General features: G+C 39.4%; 3 non-coding genes across 3 annotated transcripts; all 3 read right to left on the reverse strand.

Moving 5' to 3' along the window:
• Positions 1–4,573: 4,573 nt before the first annotated feature.
• LOC112787300 (small nucleolar RNA R71) lies at positions 4,574–4,677 on the reverse strand. The gene has a single exon (XR_003194720.1). It is a non-coding gene; the product is annotated as a small nucleolar RNA R71 (small nucleolar RNA).
• An 8,731-nt stretch (positions 4,678–13,408) lies between these two features.
• Positions 13,409–13,512, reverse strand: LOC112788555 (small nucleolar RNA R71). Its single transcript, XR_003195915.1, has one exon. It is a non-coding gene; the product is annotated as a small nucleolar RNA R71 (small nucleolar RNA).
• A 7,312-nt stretch (positions 13,513–20,824) lies between these two features.
• Positions 20,825–20,928, reverse strand: LOC112787312 (small nucleolar RNA R71). The gene has a single exon (XR_003194731.1). It is a non-coding gene; the product is annotated as a small nucleolar RNA R71 (small nucleolar RNA).
• Between the last annotated feature and the right edge of the window lie 4,000 nt (positions 20,929–24,928).

The following is a 24,928-nucleotide window of genomic DNA, read 5'->3' on the forward strand; positions in this document are numbered from 1 at the left end:
AATGATCCTTGAAAAAGGAGTGGAAGAAACAATGAAAAAGGCTGGATTCTGGAAAAAGCTCATAAGAAAAGACAAAGGAAGCACAAGTGGTCAAAAAGAGGCAGGAAGCAAGAAGAAGCAGGATCCCAAGAATTAAGAAGAACCAAGCAATAAATAAGAGGTGGTCTCGTTCCTTAATAATCAAATGATAATTGGTGAATTGTCTTTATGAGCTTTCTTTCATCACAAGTCATTTAAGTGTTATGTGGAGTTTTTTTTTTAGTATGAGTGTCTGTTTATTGCTTTGAATAAAGTGAATGCCTAGATGTTTGGATATAACTTCACCTTCTTAATCAAATGCTTGCCATGCTTGTTCTGTTTCAAAAATAAAAGAAAAGTTTGAACAAAAGTAACTTGGCTCAATTAGTGACAAATTAAGTAGAATTAAGTGGTGGTATGCATGCTTGATTGTTTAAGTCACATCACTGGAAATAGAGTGTAGAATTATCATTTTTTTTGTGTAGAAATTGAAAACTGTCTATGGATCTTGATGAATAAATGTCTTTGGCCATGAAAAAGAAAGAAAAAGAAGAAGAAAAAGCCACTGAAAAAGGGCAACCAAAAAGCAAAAAAAATTGAGAAAATAAGCTAGGCACCAATGGTTTGAACTTCTGAGACAAATGCCTGTGGTGTTTATGTATTAAGGATATGCTTGGATGAATAGGTTCTGAGGAGTGTTTCAACACTCGGTAACTTGGGTTAACTAACCCGGGATTATCAACCAAAAGTCCATTATCAAGAGCAACCTAAATACAAAACATTTAGTCACACAAAGAGGTGCTGGGCACCAATGTCTCAAGAAGAAATGTGAACTAAAATGCCTAAAGTGGATATGTGTAGTGCACTGATAAGAAAAAGAAAATGCCAAAGGCTTGTGCAACACATGACACTAAGCAAACAAGGAGCAAAGGAGCTCTAAGAAAAAGAAAAGAAAAACAAAGAAGAGAAAAGTGCCAAGGACATAAGAATAACAAGAGGCCATAGCAGTGTTTGATGGATGCAATGAAAAAGTGATAATCTTACCTGATAAGTATGAAAAAGTGATGCTGCAACTTTCTGCATAAAACCCTTCTGATGAACTTCAAATGCTTGCTAATATAGCCAATGTAATTGCTTTCTGTTTCATACTTTCTTCTCAAATAACTCAGGACTTGCTTAGGGACAAGCAAGTATTAAGTTTGGTGTTGTGATGCCAAGGCATCTTAGGCTAGTTTCACTAGCATTTTTCTGTTAGTTTTAGTTGTTTTATGCATTTTCTTGAGCTTAAAGTAACCAAGAATGGTTAAAATAAGAACAAAGCAATGAACCATCCAAACAGTATGATTTTGATGCAAATTCCATGAGTTTTTAGTTATATTACTTGAATGCTATGAATGGAAGATTTCTCATGAAATTTTGCAAGACTTTGATGCAATTGTTTGGATGATTTCAGGGAAGAAGAGGCTAGGCAAGGAAGCAACAAAGTCAATAAAGGAAGCTTGAATATCACATGTGGAGTTTAAGTTCCAGTTTAAGCCTAAACTGGAGCTTAAACGCCAGAATCATGAAGGCTAAGAAATGCTGGAATTGAAGTTTAACCTCCAGTTTAACCTTAAACTGGAGGTTAAACGCCAGAATTAGAATTCCAATCAGGAAGCACTTCCACGTTTAACCTCCAGTTTAACCTTAAACTGGAGGTTAAACGCCAGAAGTGAGAAGGACACCAAGGGGGGCAGTTCCACGTTTAACCTCCAGTTTAACCTTAAACTGGAGGTTAAACGCCAGAAAGGGGAAAAGCACCAGGGAGCCATTTCCACGTTTAAGCTCCAGTTTGACCTTAAACTGGAGCTTAAACGTGTTCGACCAAGTTTCTCCTCCAGGGTTGCTTTCTCCATTTCCACGTTTAAGCTCCAGTTTAACCTTAAATGGAGCTTAAACGTGTTCGACACCTCCAGGGCTACCTTTCTAAGCTTCCACGTTTAAGCTCCAGTTTAACCTTAAACTGGAGCTTAAACGTGTTCGACCTCCAGGGCTACCTTTCTCAGCTTCCACGTTTAAGCTCCAGTTTAACCTTAAACTGGAGCTTAAACATGTTTGACCTCCAGGATGCCTTCTTCCATTTCCACGTTTAAGCTCCAGTTTAACCTTAAACTGGAGCTTAAACGTGTTCGACCTCCAGGGCTGCCCTTTCTATCTCCACGTTTAAGCTTCAGTTTAACCTTAAACTGAAGCTTAAACGTGTTCGACTAAGTTACCCTCCAGGGCTGCCTTCTTCCATTTCCACGTTTAAGCTTCAGTTTAACCTTAAACTGAAGCTTAAACGTGCTCCCACAAAAGGCATCACTGGAAGTGTCTGACGTTTAAGCTGCAGTTTAAGCTTAAACTGCAACTTAAACGCCACTCTTGGAAAAGGTTTCTGGGCCAAAAATATTGTGGTTTAAGTTAGTATTTGAACACAAACATTAACTTAAACTTACTCTGGTATGAAACCCAATTGAATATCATGGTTTATGGGATTGGGCCTGAAGGATTGATGAGTCTGAAATTTCAATTTATTGAGTCATGTGTCATTATTTGATTATCACTAAGTTGGCTCAATGAATGTTACAGAATTTGGATCAGCAGCCTCATCAAGATTATGGATCATAAACCCAAGGCAAAAGGAAAGCAGGGAGAGGCCTCAAAGCCCAAGAAACACGACAGAAGCTCAATATAGAAAGTGTATAAATAGGATAGAATTGAAGTTAGGAAGGACTTTTGAACTTTACCTTTTCATTTGGCTAGTTTTCATATCTTTGTAATTGAATTCAGAGCTATGACTCACTAAACCCCCTTTCATTGGGTTAGGGAGCTCTATTGTAATTCAATGAATCAATAATAGTTTATCTTCTTCTTCAATCTTTTCTCTTGAATTTTGTTAGAAAGCTTCTCAATCTAATTCCATTGGGTAGTTGTCTTGGGAAAGAAACTACCCATAATTGGAATCCTTCGGAACCTTGGGAAAGGAATGGAGGATTCATGCTAGAGAAGCTTTCTCACAGTGAATTGGATTGGGGTTTGGATGGATATTGTGACATGTAATCCTACCAAATTGTGGTTCATGAAGCTGTGTGGTATAATCAGTGATCGAGCATCATCTCTTCTTATGAACATTTAAACCAAGGGATTGGGAATTTGTTTGTTTTTAGAGAGAATTGGTGAGCCAAGGGATTGGGATCCAATCATATAAGATTGCCAAGCAAAATTCAATGAACGCATTGGTTGAGGAAGAGATAAACATGTTTTGATTCGGAGATCTCAATATCTCCTAACACCCAATGAATTCCCCATTTCTGATTTCCACTTTCTCTTTACATTCTGCAACTCAATTCATCAATCACCCCCATTCCCTTTTAATTTCAGCAATTTAGCTTTTGCTCTTTAATTCATGCAATTTAAGATTCCGCCATTTCAATTTCTTGTCATTTACTTTTCCCGCCAATTTTACATTCCGCAATTCTCATCTAAATCTTGATTCCGCTCAACTAGAACACACTTCTAATCTGAATTGCTCACTCAACCAATCCTTGTGGGATTCGACCTCACTCTATTGTGAGTTTTTACTTGACGATAACCGTGCACTTGCCGGAAGGAATTTTGCCGATCGTGCAATTTCCTAAATCGTAGCATAACTAGTTTATGCGCATCAAGTTTATGGCGCCGTTGCCGGGGATTGGTTTTCGATTGACAATTCTCAAATTGGAAGTTAACTAGATTGAGCATTTTTTTTGTTTTGATTAATTCAGTACACGTTACTTGTTGAATTTCAATTTCTGCACTCTGTTACATGCTTTCTTTCTTTATGCCTTTAAATTCAAGCAACTAACTCACTGACTCACTAACTGTTTGAATTAATTCCTCAATTGCTCTAACCATACTCTTCCATTAACCAAGAGTATTTCACTTGTTTGTTGCCTGTGCTGTGTTCTTGTATGACAGGTAGGAGAGGAGAGACATCAACTCCTCCATATACCGAACCAGAGAGGACCCTTCATAGACTTAGAAGGGAAGCAAGAGGGAAGAGAGTACTGGGAGAAGAAGAATCTGAAGGAGAATCTGAGGACAATTTTGAGGAAGCTCTAGATCTCAACATGGATAGAGAAGTTCACAACCATGAAAGAGCTGATGGAAACAATGCCATTCCTGAGAGGAGGGTTCTTAGTTCATACATAAACCCAACCTCTGGGAATTGTGGTAGCAGCATTCAGAAACCACCCATTCAGGCCAACAATTTTGAACTCAAACCACAGCTAATATCACTTGTGGAGAATCATTGTTCATTTGGTGGGAGTGCTAATGAAGATCCCAACCAACATCTCACAAAATTCCTGAGAATTTGTGACACTGTGAAGTCCAATGGAGTCCAGGAAGATGCCTATAAACTGCTTTTGTTCCCATTTTCACTTAGGGACAAAGCAGCTAAGTGGCTGGAATCATTCCCAAGGGGAGTCTAACAACATGGGATGAGGTGGAAAGCAAGTTTCTGGCACGTTTCTACCCCCCACAAAAGGTCAATAGGCTTCGATCTGAGGTTCAGACTTTTAGACAACAAGATGGTGAAACTCTCTACGAGGCATGGGAGAGATTCAAGGATTTGACAAGGAAATGCCCACCAGACATGTTCCATGATTGGGTGCAATTGCATATTTTCTATGATGGACTCTCTTATGAATCAAGGAAGGCTGTAGACCATTCATCAGGAGGTTCATTGAACAGGAAAAAGACTGTGGAAGAAGCCATTGAAGTGATTGAGACAGTGGCTGAGAATGAGTACTACTATGCATCAGAGAGGCACAACACTAAGGGAGTCATGGAGCTGAACCATGTTGATACAATTCTAGCCCAAAACAAGGTGTTTGCCAAGCAACTAGCAGAGCTTACCAGGCAATTAGAAACAAAGCAAGTGGCTGCAATACACACACAAGATCAAGAGGAAGTAAGCATTGAAGGAGGTGATTGGGAAGAGGCCAACTATGTGGGAAACCAACAAAGGCAATCATATGATCCACATTCCAACACTTACAACCCAGGATGGAAAAATCACCCAAACTTTGGGTGGGGGAACCAACAAACCCAACCACAAAACCACAAACCTTACAACCACAACCAACATAACAATTCCACATACCAAAACTCCAACCAAAGAGCATACCAACCACACAAAACACTTACTCCCAACCATCATATCATGGCCAAAATAATCAACCTACCCAACCTAATCCGAACCAACAATTTCAAGATCAATTAAACTGGATAGAAGGAATGCTTGCAACCATGAGTCAAGACATAACCGAATTGAAAGCTTTTAAGGAAGAAGTAAATTTAACCTGCAAAACCAAGGAGCTGCCATCAGAAGCTAGAAAATCAAATTTTGTATTTGTCTAAGCAAACCCCTGGGACAAGCGTTTCTCATGCTGCCAAGGCTATTGCAAGGGAAGAATGTAAGGCCATAACCCTCAGAAGTGGAAAGAATCTAAAGGAGATCTCAAAGGAAACCGCAGAGGATGAAGCAAGGGAACATGTGAGAGACAAGGAACAAGGACAATCCTTTACACCGTCCGCAACAAAAGAAAAAGAAAAAGAGGTCCTGAAGCCTTATACACCTAAGCACCATATCCTCAACGTTTGATGAAAAGTGAAAAGGATGGTCAATTCTCCAGGTTCTTGGAGATTTTCAAGAAGCTCCAAATCAACATTCCGTTTGCTGAGGCAATAGAGCAAATGCCACTCTATGCAAAATTCTTAAAAGAATTAATGACCAAGAAGAGAAGCTGGAGAAATGAGGAAACTGTGTTGTTAACTGAAGAATGCAGTGCCATCATTCAGCACAAATTGCCTCAGAAATTGAAGGACCCAGGCAGTTTCCAAATCCCCTGCATCATAGGAGAAGTCATGGTGGAGAAGGCCTTGTGTGACTTAGGGGCCAGCATCAATTTGATGTCTCTAACAATGATGAGAAGAATGAAGATTGAGGAAGCCAAACCAACAAGAATGGCCCTCCAATTGGCAGATCGAACTTTTAAATTCCCTCATGGGATAGTTGAAGATTTGTTGGTGAAAGTGGGAGATTTTATATTTCCTGCTGATTTTGTGGTGTTAGATATGGAGGAAGAAGCCAAAGCTTCAATAATTCTGGGAAGACCCTTCCTAGCTACTGCTGGAGCCATCATAGATGTACAAAAGGGTGAACTCACTCTTAGACTACATGATGAGAAATTGGTGTTTAACGTATTCAAGGCAATGAGCTATCCATCAGAATCACTAAGGGAATGCATGAGGGTGGATGTAGTGGACATTGCAGTACAAGAAACCTTTGAGGAAACAACAAAGGAAGTGGCAGAGGAGGAGTTCACCAAGGACATAGAAGTTAGTGACATCAAGGCTGCTGAAACAACCATGCCAAACATGCCAGAGATAGTGAAAGAAGAGAAGGAAGCACCAAAACCTGAGCTCAAAGCATTGCCCCCTAATCTCAAGTATGCATACTTGGGTAGTGATGAGAGTCATCCTGTTATCATTAGCTCTGCCCTGAGTCAAGAACAGGAAGAAGAATTGATCAAGGTGCTACAAACTCATCAAGATGCCATTGGATGGACCCTAGCTGATTTGAAGGGGATAAGTTCATCCATATGCATGCATAAAATCTTGTTAGAAGAGGATGCTAGACCCTCCATCCAAGCTCAGAGAAGATTGAATCCCGTCATGAAAGAAGTGGTACAAAAGGAGGTCATGAAGTTATGGCAGGCAGGGGTAATCTACCCCATTTCTGATAGCCCATGGGTTAGTCCCATCCATGTAGTTCCCAAGAAAGGTGGCATAACTGTGGTGCCAAATGAGAGGAACGAACTCATACCCACAAGAACTGTCACTGGGTGGAGGATGTGCATAGACTACAGGAAGCTCAATGAAGCCACCAGAAAAGATCATTTCCCACTCCCATTCATGGATCAGATGCTTGAAAGGCTTGCCGGACATGCTTACTATTGCTTTTTGGATGGATATTCAGGCTACAATCAAATAGTAGTTGATCCTAGAGATCAAGAGAAAACATCATTTGTTTGTCCATATGGAGTTTTTGCTTATAGACGCATGCCCTTTGGATTGTGCAATGCACCTGCCACTTTCCAAAGATGCATGCTGTCCATCTTTTCGGACATGATTGAAAAATTTATTGAGGTCTTCATGGACGATTTTTCTGTGTTTGGAGATTCTTTTCCTAGCTGCCTACACCACCTTGCCTTGGTGCTTAAGAGGTGCCAAGAGACTAACCTAGTATTAAACTGGGAAAAATGTCATTTCATGGTCACAGAAGGAATAGTCCTTGGCCACAAAATCTCTAATAGAGGCATTGAGGTGGACAGAGCTAAGGTGGAACTCATTGAAAAACTACCTCCACCAAGTAATGTCAAGGCAGTTAGGAGTTTTTTGGGACACGCTGGTTTTTACAGAAGGTTTATTAGAGACTTTTCTAAAATAGCCAAACCTTTGAGTAACTTGCTTGTCTCTGATACACCCTTTGTATTTGATAAAAATTGCATGCTAGCCTATGAACTTTTGAAGCAAAAACTTTCCTCTGCACCTATCATTGCCCCACCTGATTGGAACTTACCTTTTGAACTGATGTGTGATGCATCAGACCTTGCTATTGGGGCAGTGTTAGGACAAAGGAAAGACAATTTGGTACATGTGATTTATTATGCCAGTAAAGTCTTGAATGATAACCAAAGGAATTACACAACCACTGAAAAAGAACTCTTGGCAATAGTCTTTGCATTTGACAAATTTAGATCCTATCTCATTGGATCTAAAGTCATTGTCTTCACTGATCATTCAGCTTTAAAGTACTTACTTGCTAAACAAGAATCCAAACCAAGACTTATTAGATGGGTTCTTTTGTTGCAGGAATTTGACATTGAAATCAAAGACAAGAAGGGTGTAGAAAACAAGGTGGCAGACCATTTATCAAGGATACCATGTGAAGAAGGAAGCGCACAAAGCACACATATAAATGAGTGCTTCCCTGATGAACAACTCATGGTAATTCACAAAGCACCCTGGTTTGCAGACATAGCAAACTTCAAGGCCACTGGGAGTTTACCGTTGGAATTTAACAAACATCAAAGGAAGAAATTGGTAAATGATGCCAAATACTTCATCTGGGACGAACCATACTTGTTCAAAAAATGTTCCGATGGCATACTCAGAAGATGCATATCCGAGGAAGAAGGAAGGGAAGTCTTATGGGACTGCCATGGCTCCACTTATGGAGGACATTTTGCAGGAGAAAGAACAGCAGCTAAGGTGTTGCAGTGTGGTTTTTATTGGCCCACTATCTTCAAAGATGCAAAAGAATTAGTGAAGCACTGCCATGAATGCCAGAAAGCGGGGAACCTGCCAAGAAGAAATGAAATGCCACAACAATTCATTCTGGAACTTGAATTGTTTGATGTATGGGGGATAGATTTCATGGGACCCTTTCCCTCCTCATACTCAAATAATTACATTCTTGTGGCAGTAGACTATGTCTCCAAATGGGTTGAAGCAATAGCAACTCCAACCAATGATAATAAGGTAGTCATGAACTTCCTCAGAAAACACATTTTTTGCCGTTTTGGGGTTCCAAGAGCAATCATCAGTGATGGAGGAAGCCACTTCTGCAACAAACCATTAGAGGCATTGCTTCTAAAATATGGAGTCAAACACAAGGTAGCCACACCATACCATCCACAGACAAGTGGGCAAGCCGAAATATCTAACAGAGAACTCAAAAGGATCCTGGAAAAGACTGTGGGAACTTCAAGGAAGGACTGGTCGATTAAGCTAGATGATGCTCTTTGGGCATATAGGACAGCTTTCAAAACACCAATTGGAATGTCTCCTTACCAACTAGTATATGGAAAGGCTTGCCATTTGCCACTGGAGTTGGAGCACAAGGCATACTGGGCCTTGAAACTTTTGAACTTGGACAACAAAGCTGCTGGAGAAAGAAGGATGTTGCAAATTCAAGAGTTGGAAGAATTCAGAGCGGAAGCTTATGAGAATGCCAAAATTTACAAAGAAAGAGCAAAGAAGAAGCATGACAGCAACATAGCCCCAAGGAATTTTGAAGAAGGACAAAAAGTATTGCTCTACAATTCTAGGCTAAAGCTATTTCCAGGGAAGCTAAAATCAAGGTGGTCTGGACCATTCCTTGTCACCAAGGTCTCCAAATATGGACAAGTAGAAATCATGGAAGAAAAGTCACAACGAACCTTCATTGTGAACGGTCAAAGACTCAAACATTACTTGGGAGATGTGGAGGAGAAGGACAAAGTTAAATATCACCTCAACTGAGGAAGCTGACCGTCAAGCTAATGACGTTAAAGAAGCGCTTGTTGGGAGGCAACCCAACCTGAGGTAATACCCTTTTGCTGTTTCTTTTATTTGTTTCAATAAAAAGGGTGAAGTAGTTTCTGTGCATTGCAAAGAATTAAGTTTGGTGTTTCACACCAAACAATGAATTCGTGGATCAATAATTCAAAGGGGAATGTGTGACTCTAAGTTTGGTGTTCCACCATAAAGATCAACTGAACACAACAACCTTTGAATTGTATGAAAGGAACAACCATTCTAAGCAGTCACAGAAATGCTTAAAACCCTTAGCAGCAACTTCATTCCAAAGAGAACTCAAGGATTCAAAGAACAGAGAAGTAAGTGGGAGACTAAGTTTGGTGTTCACACACCAACTTAAGACTCAGATACTTACCCACACATAGTTGAGCTAACCACTCAAGTGCTTGAGAAGCAAGCAACTTCATCACTCTTTGCAGGAAAGGAAACAAGGATTTTAAAGCATGAAGCAACAATTAGGAGAAGAAGGAGAAATCAAAGTGTTTCCTGGCAACAAAGAGAAAACAAGGAATTTCACAAGGTGGTATTGTTCTTGATAATTCTTTAAAAAGGGCAAAACAAAAGCATGCTTGTTCTGGTTTAAACTGTAAATGTTGAATCTTTCTGGAATGTGAAGTTTTTTAGTATGAGTGTCTGTTTATTGCTTTGAATAAAGTGAATGCCTAGATGTTTGGATATAACTTCACCTTCTTAAACAAGTGCTTGCCATGCTTGTTCTGTTTCCAAAAATAAAAGAAAAGTTGAACAAAAGTGACTTGGCTCAATTAGTGACAAATCAAGTAGAATTAAGTGGTGGTATGCATGCTTGATTGTTTAAGTCAGATCACTGGAAATAGAGTGTAGAATTATCATATTTTTTGTGTAGAAATTGAAAACTGTCTATGGATCTTGATGAATAAATGTCTTTGGCCATAAAAAAAGAAAGAAAAAGAAGAAGAAAAAGCCACTGAAAAAGGGCAACCAAAAAGCAAAAAAATTGAGAAAATAAGCTGGGCACCAATGGTTTGAACTTCTGAGACAAATGCCTGTGGTGTTTATATATTAAGGATATGCTTGGATGAATAGGTTCTGAGGAGTGTTTCAACACTCGGTAACTTGGGTTAACTAACCCGGGATTATCAACCAAAAGTCCATTATCAAGAGCAACCTAAATACAAAACATTTAGTCACACAAAGAGGTGCTGGGCACCAATGTCTCAAGAAGAAATGTGAACTAAAATGCCTAAAGTGGATATGTGTAGTGCACTGATAAGAAAAAGAAAATGCCAAAGGCTTGTGCAACACATGACACTAAGCAAACAAGGAGCAAAGGAGCTCTAAGAAAAAGAAAAGAAAAACAAAGAAGAGAAAAGTGCCAAGGACATAAGAATAACAAGAGGCCATAGCAGTGTTTGATGGATGCAATGAAAAAGTGATAATCTTACCTGATAAGAATAAAAAAGTGATGCTGCAACTTTCTGCATAAAACCCTTCTGATGAACTTCAAATGCTTGCTAATATAGCCAATGTAATTGCTTCTTGTTTCATACTTTCTTCTCAAATAACTCAGGACTTGCTTAGGGACAAGCAAGTATTAAGTTTGGTGTTGTGATGCCAAGGCATCTTAGGCTAGTTTCACTAGCATTTTTCTGTTAGTTTTAGTTGTTTTATGCATTTTCTTGAGCTTAAAGAAACCAAGAATGGTTAAAATAAGAACAAAGCAATGAACCATCCAAACAGTATGATTTTGATGCAAATTCCATGAGTTTTTAGTTATATTACTTGAATGCTATGAATGGAAGATTTCTCATAAAATTTTGCAAGACTTTGATGCAATTGTTTGGATGATTTCAGGGAAGAAGAGGCTAGGCAAGGAAGCAACAAAGTCAATAAAGGAAGCTTGAATATCACATGTGGAGTTTAAGTTCCAGTTTAAGCCTAAACTGGAGCTTAAACGCCAGAATCATGAAGGCTAAGAAATGCTGGAATTGAAGTTTAACCTCCAGTTTAACCTTAAACTGGAGGTTAAACGCCAGAATTAGAATTCCAATCAGGAAGCACTTCCACGTTTAACCTCCAGTTTAACCTTAAACTGGAGGTTAAACGCCAGAAGTGAGAAGGACACCAAGGGGGCAGTTCCACGTTTAACCTCCAGTTTAACCTTAAACTGGAGGTTAAACGCCAGAAAGGGGAAAAGCACCAGGGAGCCATTTCCACGTTTAAGCTCCAGTTTGACCTTAAACTGGAGCTTAAACGTGTTCGACCAAGTTTCTCCTCCAGGGTTGCTTTCTCCATTTCCACGTTTAAGCTCCAGTTTAACCTTAAACTGGAGCTTAAACGTGTTCGACACCTCCAGGGCTACCTTTCTAAGCTTCCACGTTTAAGCTCCAGTTTAACCTTAAACTGGAGCTTAAACGTGTTCGACCTCCAGGGCTACCTTTCTCAGCTTCCACGTTTAAGCTCCAGTTTAACCTTAAACTGGAGCTTAAACGTGTTCGACCTCCAGGATGCCTTCTTCCATTTCCACGTTTAAGCTCCAGTTTAACCTTAAACTGGAGCTTAAACGTGTTCGACCTCCAGGGCTGCCCTTTCTATCTCCACGTTTAAGCTTCAGTTTAACCTTAAACTGAAGCTTAAACGTGTTCGACTAAGTTACCCTCCAGGGCTGCCTTCTTCCATTTCCACGTTTAAGCTTCAGTTTAACCTTAAACTGAAGCTTAAACGTGCTCCCACAAAAGGCATCACTGGAAGTGTCTGACGTTTAAGCTGCAGTTTAAGCTTAAACTGCAACTTAAACGCCACTCTTGGAAAAGGTTTCTGGGCCAAAAATATTGTGGTTTAAGTTAGTATTTGAACACAAACATTAACTTAAACTTACTCTGGTATGAAACCCAATTGAATATCATGGTTTATGGGATTGGGCCTGAAGGATTGATGAGTCTGAAATTTCAATTTATTGAGTCATGTGTCATTATTTGATTATCACTAAGTTGGCTCAATGAATGTTACAGAATTTGGATCAGCAGCCTCATCAAGATTATGGATCATAAACCCAAGGCAAAAGGAAAGCAGGGAGAGGCCTCAAAGCCCAAGAAACACGACAGAAGCTCAATATAGAAAGTGTATAAATAGGATAGAATTGAAGTTAGGAAGGACTTTTGAACTTTTACCTTTTCATTTGGCTAGTTTTCATATCTTTGTAATTGAATTCAGAGCTATGACTCACTAAACCCCCTTTCTGCACTCTGTTACATGCTTTCTTTCTTTATGCCTTTAAATTCAAGCAACTAACTCACTGACTCACTAACTGTTTGAATTAATTCCTCAATTGCTCTAACCATACTCTTCCATTAACCAAGAGTATTTCACTTGTTTGTTGCCTGTGCTGTGTTCTTGTATGACAGGTAGGAGAGGAGAGACATCAACTCCTCCATATACCGAACCAGAGAGGACCCTTCATAGACTGAGAATGGAAGCAAGAGGGAAGAGAGTACTGGGAGAAGAGGAATCTGAAGGAGAATCTGAGGACAATTTTGAGGAAGCTTTAGATCTCAACATGGATAGAGAAGTTCACAACCATGAGAGAGCTGATGGAAACAATGCCATTCCTGAGAGGAGGGTTCTTAGTTCATACATAAACCCAACCTCTGGGAATTGTGGTAGCAGCATTCAGAAACCACCCATTCAGGCCAACAATTTTGAACTCAAACCACAGCTAATATCACTTATGGAGAATCATTGTTCATTTGGTGGGAGTGCTAATGAAGATCCCAACCAACATCTCACAAAATTCCTGAGAATTTGTGACACTGTGAAGTCCAATGGAGTCCAGGAAGATGCCTATAAACTGCTTTTGTTCCCATTTTCACTTAGGGACAAAGCAGCTAAGTGGCTGGAATCATTCCCAAGGGGGAGTCTAACAACATGGGATGAGGTGGAAAGCAAGTTTCTGGCACGTTTCTACCCCCTACAAAAGGTCAATAGGCTTCGATCTGAGGTTCAGACTTTTAGACAACAAGATGGTGAAACTCTCTACGAGGCATGGGAGAGATTCAAGGATTTGACAAGGAAATTCCCACCAGACATGTTCCATGATTGGGTGCAATTGCATATTTTCTATGATGGACTCTCTTATGAATCAAGGAAGGCTGTAGACCATTCATCAGGAGGTTCATTGAACAGGAAAAAGACTGTGGAAGAAGCCATTGAAGTGATTGAGACAGTGGCTGAGAATGAGTACTACTATGCATCAGAGAGGCACAACACTAAGGGAGTCATGGAGCTGAACCATGTTGATACAATTCTAGCCCAAAACAAGGTGTTTGCCAAGCAACTAGCAGAGCTTACCAGGCAATTAGAAACAAAGCAAGTGGCTGCAATACACACACAAGATCAAGAGGAAGTAAGCATTGAAGGAGGTGATTGGGAAGAGGCCAACTATGTGGGAAACCAACAAAGGCAATCATATGATCCACATTCCAACACTTACAACCCAGGATGGAAAAATCACCCAAACTTTGGGTGGGGGAACCAACAAACCCAACCACAAAACCACAAACCTTACAACCACAACCAACATAACAATTCCACATACCAAAACTCCAACCAAAGATCATACCAAGCCACACAAAACACTTACTCTCAACCACCATATCATGGCCAAAATAATCAACCTACCCAACCTAATCCGAACCAACAATTTCAAGATCAATTAAACCGGATAGAAGGAATGATGGCAACCATGAGTCAAGACATAACCGAATTGAAAAGCTTCAGGGATGATGTGAGAGCTACCTTAAGAAACCATGGTGAAAAACTCAAGAGGATGGAGTCTCAAGTAGGAGAGCTATCTCAACAGGCCCCCAAATCAACTGCAGTGTTCCCTAGTGACACAGAAAAGAATCCTAAAGGGGAACAAAAGAGAGTGAGATGGGAAGAATGCAAAGCCATCACCATATTGAAAAAAGTCTCAGAAGAAGAAGGAATCAGATCCTCAGAACAGGAGCCAGAAATCTTGAAGGAAGGTGTAGAGGAAGCTAAGCAGGAAAGTGAAACTGAGCAAGCCAAGGAACTGCAAAAAGGCACGATGGAAACATACCAACCAAAAGCACCATTTCCTCAGAGGTTAGGAGGAGGTGAAAAAGGGAAAACCTATTCAAGGTTTTTAGAGACATTTAAGTCTCTCCATATCAATATTCCCTTTCTTGAGATTCTCCATCAAATGCCTACACACATCAAGTATTTAAAGGAATTGTTGAGCAAGAAAAGAGTTTTGAAGGGAGGACAAACGGTAACAATGAACAAAGAATGCAGTGCTCTCATCAAGAAGGACACAGTCTCTAAGAAAACAGACCCAGGAAGTTTTCATATTCCTTGCATCATAGGAGAAACAAAAATTGACAGAGGATTCTGTGATCTAGGAGCTAGCATAAATGTGATGCCTCTAACTCTTATGAAGAGGCTACAACTGAATGAGGTGAGATCCACTGATGTAATCATACAACTGGCTGACAAAACTCAGAAGCAAGCTGAAGGGGTAGTTGAGAATGTGCTGGTGAAAGTGGGAGATTATTACTTCCCCACAGACTTTGTCATTTGGACATGGAGGAAAGCTACCTACACCCTATCATTCTGGGAAGACCATTTCTAGCCACTACTAGAGCGCTCATAGATGTAGAACAAGGAGAGCTAATTCTGAGAATACATGATGAACAGCTCATTTTCAAAGTTTTCAAACCTGCATCTGAGCCTGAACCAGAACCTGAAAAGCCTAAGGATGATAGTAGCCATCTGTGTTTGGAGGAAAGTAATCCAGCAGCTGAAACTCTAAAACAGTCTTTGGAAGGCAAACAGGAGTTGCAAGAGTTAAAGCCACAAGAATCAATGGAAACAGATCAGAAGGATCCTCCTGGCATAAGGGTCAATGAAGAAAGCTTCAAGAGAAAGGGAAGAATTGTAAAGAAATTGCCAAGAGGGTGGAGAAACAAGAAAATTCCCACTGAAGGTTTTTCTCCGGGAGATAAAGTGATATCAAGTCATTATCTGCCAATCCCACCTGACCTCAAAACCATTCCTTCCCAGCTCCCTCAAGTGTTCACAATCAGGAAAGTTCTTTCTATGGAACATTTAGAGGTCATGAAGGAATCAAGTGGGGACGTTTGCATAGTGAGAGGAGAAAACGTCAAGCACTACAATCCACCCTAACAAGGGACAACCGTCAAGCTAGTGACGTTAAAGAAGCGCTTCATGGGAGGCAACCCATGTTTTTAATATCCTTACTCTTTTTTTTGTTTTGTTTTGCATCTAATAAAGCATGGTTTCTTATGCATGAACTTGAATCCTCAGGACAACTGCTGAAAGAGTGCACTAAACATTGCATATAAAATACAATTTGTCTCTAAGTTTGGTGTGCCTGAAGGCACCCCAAACTTTATTCAAAATGCATTCAATTTTTCATGCAAAGAGCACAACCAAACATTAAGTTTGGTGTTCCTCCTTGAACACGGTTCATGAAAAGCAAGAAGTTCCTCTGGATTTCGAAATTCATGACAAGTAGACCATTCGCATGTTTTTGGTTTCAATTACTTAGGGTAGTAAATTTGTTTAGAATCAAAGAGCCAAAGTGACTATGATTTATTAGAATTATGCACATTCATTAAGGACAACCAATATGGATTTCATGTCATCAGGAGACTTTTTACCAAACACTAAGTTTGGTGTCCAATAATAAGTGTACATACATACAAAAGTCACGACTATAAGCTCATGAAGTCAATCATTGATTTACATGTGCAAGTACTATTCATCATTCACATGGACTGAAAAATGATAGCAAACTTGCTTGTTTGTGCAGGTACAAAAGAAAAGACAAAAATGGAGGAAAAAGACAAAGGAAGCACAAGTGGTCAAAAAGAGGCAGGAAGCAAGAAGAAGCAGGATCCCAAGAATTAAGAAGAACCAAGCAATAAATAAGAGGTGGTCTCGTTCCTTAATAATCAAATGATAATTGGTGAATTGTCTTTATGAGCTTTCTTTCATCACAAGTCATTTAAGTGTTATGTGGAGTTTTTTTTTTTAGTATGAGTGTCTGTTTATTGCTTTGAATAAAGTGAATGCCTAGATGTTTGGATATAACTTCACCTTCTTAATCAAATGCTTGCCATGCTTGTTCTGTTTCCAAAAATAAAAGAAAAGTTTGAACAAAAGTAACTTGGCTCAATTAGTGACAAATTAAGTAGAATTAAGTGGTGGTATGCATGCTTGATTGTTTAAGTCACATCACTGGAAATAGAGTGTAGAATTATCATTTTTTTTGTGTAGAAATTGAAAACTGTCTATGGATCTTGATGAATAAATGTCTTTGGCCATGAAAAAGAAAGAAAAAGAAGAAGAAAAAGCCACTGAAAAAGGGCAACCAAAAAGCAAAAAAAATTGAGAAAATAAGCTAGGCACCAATGGTTTGAACTTCTGAGACAAATGCCTGTGGTGTTTATGTATTAAGGATATGCTTGGATGAATAGGTTCTGAGGAGTGTTTCAACACTCGGTAACTTGGGTTAACTAACCCGGGATTATCAACCAAAAGTCCATTATCAAGAGCAACCTAAATACAAAACATTTAGTCACACAAAGAGGTGCTGGGCACCAATGTCTCAAGAAGAAATGTGAACTAAAATGCCTAAAGTGGATATGTGTAGTGCACTGATAAGAAAAAGAAAATGCCAAAGGCTTGTGCAACACATGACACTAAGCAAACAAGGAGCAAAGGAGCTCTAAGAAAAAGAAAAGAAAAACAAAGAAGAGAAAAGTGCCAAGGACATAAGAATAACAAGAGGCCATAGCAGTGTTTGATGGATGCAATGAAAAAGTGATAATCTTACCTGATAAGAATAAAAAAGTGATGCTGCAACTTTCTGCATAAAACCCTTCTGATGAACTTCAAATGCTTGCTAATATAGCCAATGTAATTGCTTTCTGTTTCATACTTTCTTCTCAAATAACTCAGGACTTGCTTAGGGACAAGCAAGTATTAAGTTTGGTGTTGTGATGCCAAGGCATCTTAGGCTAGTTTCACTAGCATTTTTCTGTTAGTTTTAGTTATTTTATGCATTTTCTTGAGCTTAAAGTAACCAAGAATGGTTAAAATAAGAACAAAGCAATGAACCATCCAAACAGTATGATTTTGATGCAAATTCCATGAGTTTTTAGTTATATTACTTGAATGCTATGAATGGAAGATTTCTCATGAAATTTTGCAAGACTTTGATGCAATTGTTTGGATGATTTCAGGGAAGAAGAGGCTAGGCAAGGAAGCAACAAAGTCAATAAAGGAAGCTTGAATATCACATGTGGAGTTTAAGTTCCAGTTTAAGCCTAAACTGGAGCTTAAACGCCAGAATCATGAAGGCTAAGAAATGCTGGAATTGAAGTTTAACCTCCAGTTTAACCTTAAACTGGAGGTTAAACGCCAGAATTAGAATTCCAATCAGGAAGCACTTCCACGTTTAACCTCCAGTTTAACCTTAAACTGGAGGTTAAACGCCAGAAGTGAGAAGGACACCAAGGGGGGCAGTTCCACGTTTAACCTCCAGTTTAACCTTAAACTGGAGGTTAAACGCCAGAAAGGGGAAAAGCACCAGGGAGCCATTTCCACGTTTAAGCTCCAGTTTGACCTTAAACTGGAGCTTAAACGTGTTCGACCAAGTTTCTCCTCCAGGGTTGCTTTCTCCATTTCCACGTTTAAGCTCCAGTTTAACCTTAAACTGGAGCTTAAACGTGTTCGACACCTCCAGGGCTACCTTTCTAAGCTTCCACGTTTAAGCTCCAGTTTAACCTTAAACTGGAGCTTAAACGTGTTCGACCTCCAGGGCTACCTTTCTCAGCTTCCACGTTTAAGCTCCAGTTTAACCTTAAACTGGAGCTTAAACGTGTTCGACCTCCAGGATGCCTTCTTCCATTTCCACGTTTAAGCTCCAGTTTAACCTTAAACTGGAGCTTAAACGTGTTCGACCTCCAGGGCTGCCCTTTCTATCTCCACGTTTAAGCTTCAGTTTAACCTTAAACTGAAGCTTAAACGTGTTCGACTAAGTTACCCTCCAGGGCTGCCTTCTTCCATTTCCACGTTTAAGCTTCAGTTTAACCTTAAACTGAAGCTTAAACGTGCTCCCACAAAAGGCATCACTGGAAGTGTCTGACGTTTAAGCTGCAGTTTAAGCTTAAACTGCAACTTAAACGCCACTCTTGGAAAAGGTTTCTGGGCCAAAAATATTGTGGTTTAAGTTAGTATTTGAACACAAACATTAACTTAAACTTACTCTGGTATGAAACCCAATTGAATATCATGGTTTATGGGATTGGGCCTGAAGGATTGATGAGTCTGAAATTTCAATTTATTGAGTCATGTGTCATTATTTGATTATCACTAAGTTGGCTCAATGAATGTTACAGAATTTGGATCAGCAGCCTCATCAAGATTATGGATCATAAACCCAAGGCAAAAGGAAAGCAGGGAGAGGCCTCAAAGCCCAAGAAACATGACAGAAGCTCAATATAGAAAGTGTATAAATAGGATAGAATTGAAGTTAGGAAGGACTTTTGAACTTTTACCTTTTCATTTGGCTAGTTTTCATATCTTTGTAATTGAATTCAGAGCTATGACTCACTAAACCCCATTTCATTGGGTTAGGGAGCTCTATTGTAATTCAATGAATCAATAATAGTTTATCTTCTTCTTCAATCTTTTCTCTTGAATTTTGTTAGAAAGCTTCTCAATCTAATTCCATTGGGTAGTTGTCTTGGGAAAGAAACTACCCATAATTGGAATCCTTCGGAACCTTGGGAAAGGAATGGAGGATTCATGCTAGAGAAGCTTTCTCACAGTGAATTGGATTGGGGTTTGGATGGATATTGTGACATGTAATCCTACCAAATTGTGGTTCATGAAGCTGTGTGGTATAATCAGTGATCGAGCATCATCTCTTCTTATGAACATTTAAACCAAGGGATTGGGAATTTGTTTGTTTTTAGAGAGAATTGGTGAGCCAAGGGATTGGGATCCAATCATATAAGATTGCCAAGCAAAATTCAATGAACGCATTGGTTGAGGAAGAGATAAACATGTTTTGATTCGGAGATCTCAATATCTCTTAACACCCAATGAATTCCCCATTTCTGATTTCCACTTTCTCTTTACATTCTGCAACTCAATTCATGCAATCACCCCCATTCCCTTTTAATTTCAGCAATTTAGCTTTTGCTCTTTAATTCATGCAATTTAAGATTCCGCCATTTCAATTTCTTGTCATTTACTTTTCCCGCCAATTTTACATTCCGCAATTCTCATCTAAATCTTGATTCCGCTCAACTAGAACACACTTCTAATCTGAATTGCTCACTCAACCAATCCTTGTGGGATTCGACCTCACTCTATTGTGAGTTTTTACTTGACGATAACCGGTGCACTTGCCGGAAGGAATTTTGCCGATCGTGCAATTTCATAAATAGTAGCATAACTAGTTTATGCCGCATCAAGTTTATGGCGCCGTTGCCGGGGAATTGGTTTTCGATTGACAATTCTCAAATTGGAAGTTAACTAGATTGAGCATTTTTTTTTGTTTTGATTAATTCAGTACAAGTTACTTGTTGAATTTTAATTTCTGCACTCTGTTACATGCTTTCTTTCTTTATGCCTTTAAATTCAAGCAACTAACTCACTGACTCACTAACTGTTTGAATTAATTCCTCAATTGCTCTAACCATACTCTTCCATTAACCAAGAGTATTTCACTTGTTTGTTGCCTGTGCTGTGTTCTTGTATGACAGGTAGGAGAGGAGAGACATCAACTCCTCCATATACCGAACCAGAGAGGACCCTTCATAGACTTAGAAGGGAAGCAAGAGGGAAGAGAGTACTGGGAGAAGAAGAATCTGAAGGAGAATCTGAGGACAATTTTGAGGAAGCTCTAGATCTCAACATGGATAGAGAAGTTCACAACCATGAAAGAGCTGATGGAAACAATGCCATTCCTGAGAGGAGGGTTCTTAGTTCATACATAAACCCAACCTCTGGGAATTGTGGTAGCAGCATTCAGAAACCACCCATTCAGGCCAACAATTTTGAACTCAAACCACAGCTAATATCACTTGTGGAGAATCATTGTTCATTTGGTGGGAGTGCTAATGAAGATCCCAACCAACATCTCACAAAATTCCTGAGAATTTGTGACACTGTGAAGTCCAATGGAGTCCAGGAAGATGCCTATAAACTGCTTTTGTTCCCATTTTCACTTAGGGACAAAGCAGGTAAGTGGCTGGAATCATTCCCAAGGGGGAGTCTAACAACATGGGATGAGGTAGAAAGCAAGTTTCTGGCACGTTTCTACCCCCCACAAAAGGTCAATAGGCTTCGATCTGAGGTTCAGACTTTTAGACAACAAGATGGTGAAACTCTCTACGAGGCATGGGAGAGATTCAAGGATTTGACAAGGAAATGCCCACCAGACATGTTCCATGATTGGGTGCAATTGCATATTTTCTATGATGGACTCTCTTATGAATCAAGGAAGGCTGTAGACCATTCATCAGGAGGTTCATTAAACAGGAAAAAGACTGTGGAAGAAGCCATTGAAGTGATTGAGACAGTGGCTGAGAATGAGTACTACTATGCATCAGAGAGGCACAACACTAAGGGAGTCATGGAGCTGAACCATGTTGATACAATTCTAGCCCAAAACAAGGTGTTTGCCAAGCAACTAGCAGAGCTTACCAGGCAATTAGAAACAAAGCAAGTGGCTGCAATACACACACAAGATCAAGAGGAAGTAAGCATTGAAGGAGGTGATTGGGAAGAGGCCAACTATGTGGGAAACCAACAAAGGCAATCATATGATCCACATTCCAACACTTACAACCCAGGATGGAAAAATCACCCAAACTTTGGGTGGGGGAACCAACAAACCCAACCACAAAACCACAAACCTTACAACCACAACCAACATAACAATTCCACATACCAAAACTCCAACCAAAGATCATACCAAGCCACACAAAACACTTACTCTCAACCACCATATCATGGCCAAAATAATCAACCTACCCAACCTAATCCGAACCAACAATTTCAAGATCAATTAAACCGGATAGAAGGAATGATGGCAACCATGAGTCAAGACATAACCGAATTGAAAAGCTTCAGGGATGATGTGAGAGCTACCTTAAGAAACCATGGTGAAAAACTCAAGAGGATGGAGTCTCAAGTAGGAGAGCTATCTCAACAGGCCCCAAATCAACTGCAGTGTTCCCTAGTGACACAGAAAAGAATCCTAAAGGGGAACAAAAGAGAGTGAGATGGGAAGAATGCAAAGCCATCACCATATTGAAAGAAGTCTCAGAAGAAGAAGGAATCAGATCCTCAGAACAGGAGCCAGAAATCTTGAAGGAAGGTGTAGAGGAAGCTAAGCAGGAAAGTGAAACTGAGCAAGCCAAGGAACTGCAAAAAGGCACGATGGAAACATACCAACCAAAAGCACCATTTCCTCAGAGGTTAGGAGGAGGTGAAAAAGGGAAAACCTATTCAAGGTTTTTAGAGACATTTAAGTCTCTCCATATCAATATTCCCTTTCTTGAGATTCTCCATCAAATGCCTACACACATCAAGTATTTAAAGGAATTGTTGAGCAAGAAAAGAGTTTTGAAGGGAGGACAAACGGTAACAATGAACAAAGAATGCAGTGCTCTCATCAAGAAGGACACAGTCTCTAAGAAAACAGACCCAGGAAGTTTTCATATTCCTTGCATCATAGGAGAAACAAAAATTGACAGAGGATTCTGTGATCTAGGAGCTAGCATAAATGTGATGCCTCTAACTCTTATGAAGAGGCTACAACTGAATGAGGTGAGATCCACTGATGTAATCATACAACTGGCTGACAAAACTCAGAAGCAAGCTGAAGGGGTAGTTGAGAATGTGCTGGTGAAAGTGGGAGATTATTACTTCCCCACAGACTTTGTCATTTTGGACATGGAGGAAAGCTACCTACACCCTATCATTCTGGGAAGACCATTTCTAGCCACTACTAGAGCGCTCATAGATGTAGAACAAGGAGAGCTAATTCTGAGAATACATGATGAACAGCTCATTTTCAAAGTTTTCAAACCTGCATCTGAGCCTGAACCAGAACCTGAAAAGCCTAAGGATGATAGTAGCCATCTGTGTTTGGAGGAAAGTAATCCAGCAGCTGAAACTCTAAAACAGTCTTTGGAAGGCAAACAGGAGTTGCAAGAGTTAAAGCCACAAGAATCAATGGAAACAGATCAGAAGGATCCTCCTGGCATAAGGGTCAATGAAGAAAGCTTCAAGAGAAAGGGAAGAATTGTAAAGAAATTGCCAAGAGGGTGGAGAAACAAGAAAATTCCCACTGAAGGTTTTTCTCCGGGAGATAAAGTGATATCAAGTCATTATCTGCCAATCCCACCTGACCTCAAAACCATTCCTTCCCAGCTCCCTCAAGTGTTCACAATCAGGAAAGTTCTTTCTATGGAACATTTAGAGGTCATGAAGGAATCAAGTGGGGACGTTTGCATAGTGAGAGGAGAAAACGTCAAGCACTACAATCCACCCTAACAAGGGACAACCGTCAAGCTAGTGACGTTAAAGAAGCGCTTCATGGGAGGCAACCCATGTTTTTAATATCCTTACTCTTTTTTTTGTTTTGTTTTGCATCTAATAAAGCATGGTTTCTTATGCATGAACTTGAATCCTCAGGACAACTGCTGAAAGAGTGCACTAAACATTGCATATAAAATACAATTTGTCTCTAAGTTTGGTGTGCCTGAAGGCACCCCAAACTTTATTCAAAATGCATTCAATTTTTCATGCAAAGAGCACAACCAAACATTAAGTTTGGTGTTCCTCCTTGAACACGGTTCATGAAAAGCAAGAAGTTCCTCTGGATTTCGAAATTCATGACAAGTAGACCATTCGCATGTTTTTGGTTTCAATTACTTAGGGTAGTAAATTTGTTTAGAATCAAAGAGCCAAAGTGACTATGATTTATTAGAATTATGCACATTCATTAAGGACAACCAATATGGATTTCATGTCATCAGGAGACTTTACCAAACACTAAGTTTGGTGTCCAATAATAAGTGTACATACATACAAAAGTCACGGCTATAAGCTCATGAAGTCAATCATTGATTTACATGTGCAAGTACTATTCATCATTCACATGGACTGAAAAATGATAGCAAACTTGTTTGTTTGTGCAGGTACAAAAGAAAAGACAAAAATGGAGGAAAAAGACAAAGGAAGCACAAGTGGTCAAAAAGAGGCAGGAAGCAAGAAGAAGCAGGATCCCAAGAATTAAGAAGAACCAAGCAATAAATAAGAGGTGGTCTCGTTCCTTAATAATCAAATGATAATTGGTGAATTGTCTTTATGAGCTTTCTTTCATCACAAGTCATTTAAGTGTTATGTGGAGTTTTTTTTTTAGTATGAGTGTCTGTTTATTGCTTTGAATAAAGTGAATGCCTAGATGTTTGGATATAACTTCACCTTCTTAATCAAATGCTTGCCATGCTTGTTCTGTTTCCAAAAATAAAAGAAAAGTTTGAACAAAAGTAACTTGGCTCAATTAGTTACAAATTAAGTAGAATTAAGTGGTGGTATGCATGCTTGATTGTTTAAGTCACATCACTGGAAATAGAGTGTAGAATTATCATTTTTTTTGTGTAGAAATTGAAAACTGTCTATGGATCTTGATGAATAAATGTCTTTGGCCATGAAAAAGAAAGAAAAAGAAGAAGAAAAAGCCACTGAAAAAGGGTAACCAAAAAGCAAAAAAAATTGAGAAAATAAGCTAGGCACCAATGGTTTGAACTTCTGAGACAAATGCCTGTGGTGTTTATGTATTAAGGATATGCTTGGATGAATAGGTTCTGAGGAGTGTTTCAACACTCGGTAACTTGGGTTAACTAACCCGGGATTATCAACCAAAAGTCCATTATCAAGAGCAACCTAAATACAAAACATTTAGTCACACAAAGAGGTGCTGGGCACCAATGTCTCAAGAAGAAATGTGAACTAAAATGCCTAAAGTGGATATGTGTAGTGCACTGATAAGAAAAAGAAAATGCCAAAGGCTTGTGCAACACATGACACTAAGCAAACAAGGAGCAAAGGAGCTCTAAGAAAAAGAAAAGAAAAACAAAGAAGAGAAAAGTGCCAAGGACATAAGAATAACAAGAGGCCATAGCAGTGTTTGATGGATGCAATGAAAAAGTGATAATCTTACTTGATAAGAATAAAAAAGTGATGCTGCAACTTTCTGCATAAAACCCTTCTGATGAACTTCAAATGCTTGCTAATATAGCCAATGTAATTGCTTTCTGTTTCATACTTTCTTCTCAAATAACTCAGGACTTGCTTAGGGACAAGCAAGTATTAAGTTTGGTGTTGTGATGCCAAGGCATCTTAGGCTAGTTTCACTAGCATTTTTCTGTTA

Source organism: Arachis hypogaea, chromosome 20 (genome assembly GCF_003086295.3).
Source record: "Arachis hypogaea cultivar Tifrunner chromosome 20, arahy.Tifrunner.gnm2.J5K5, whole genome shotgun sequence".
Classification (NCBI taxonomy): Eukaryota; Viridiplantae; Streptophyta; class Magnoliopsida; order Fabales; family Fabaceae; genus Arachis; species Arachis hypogaea.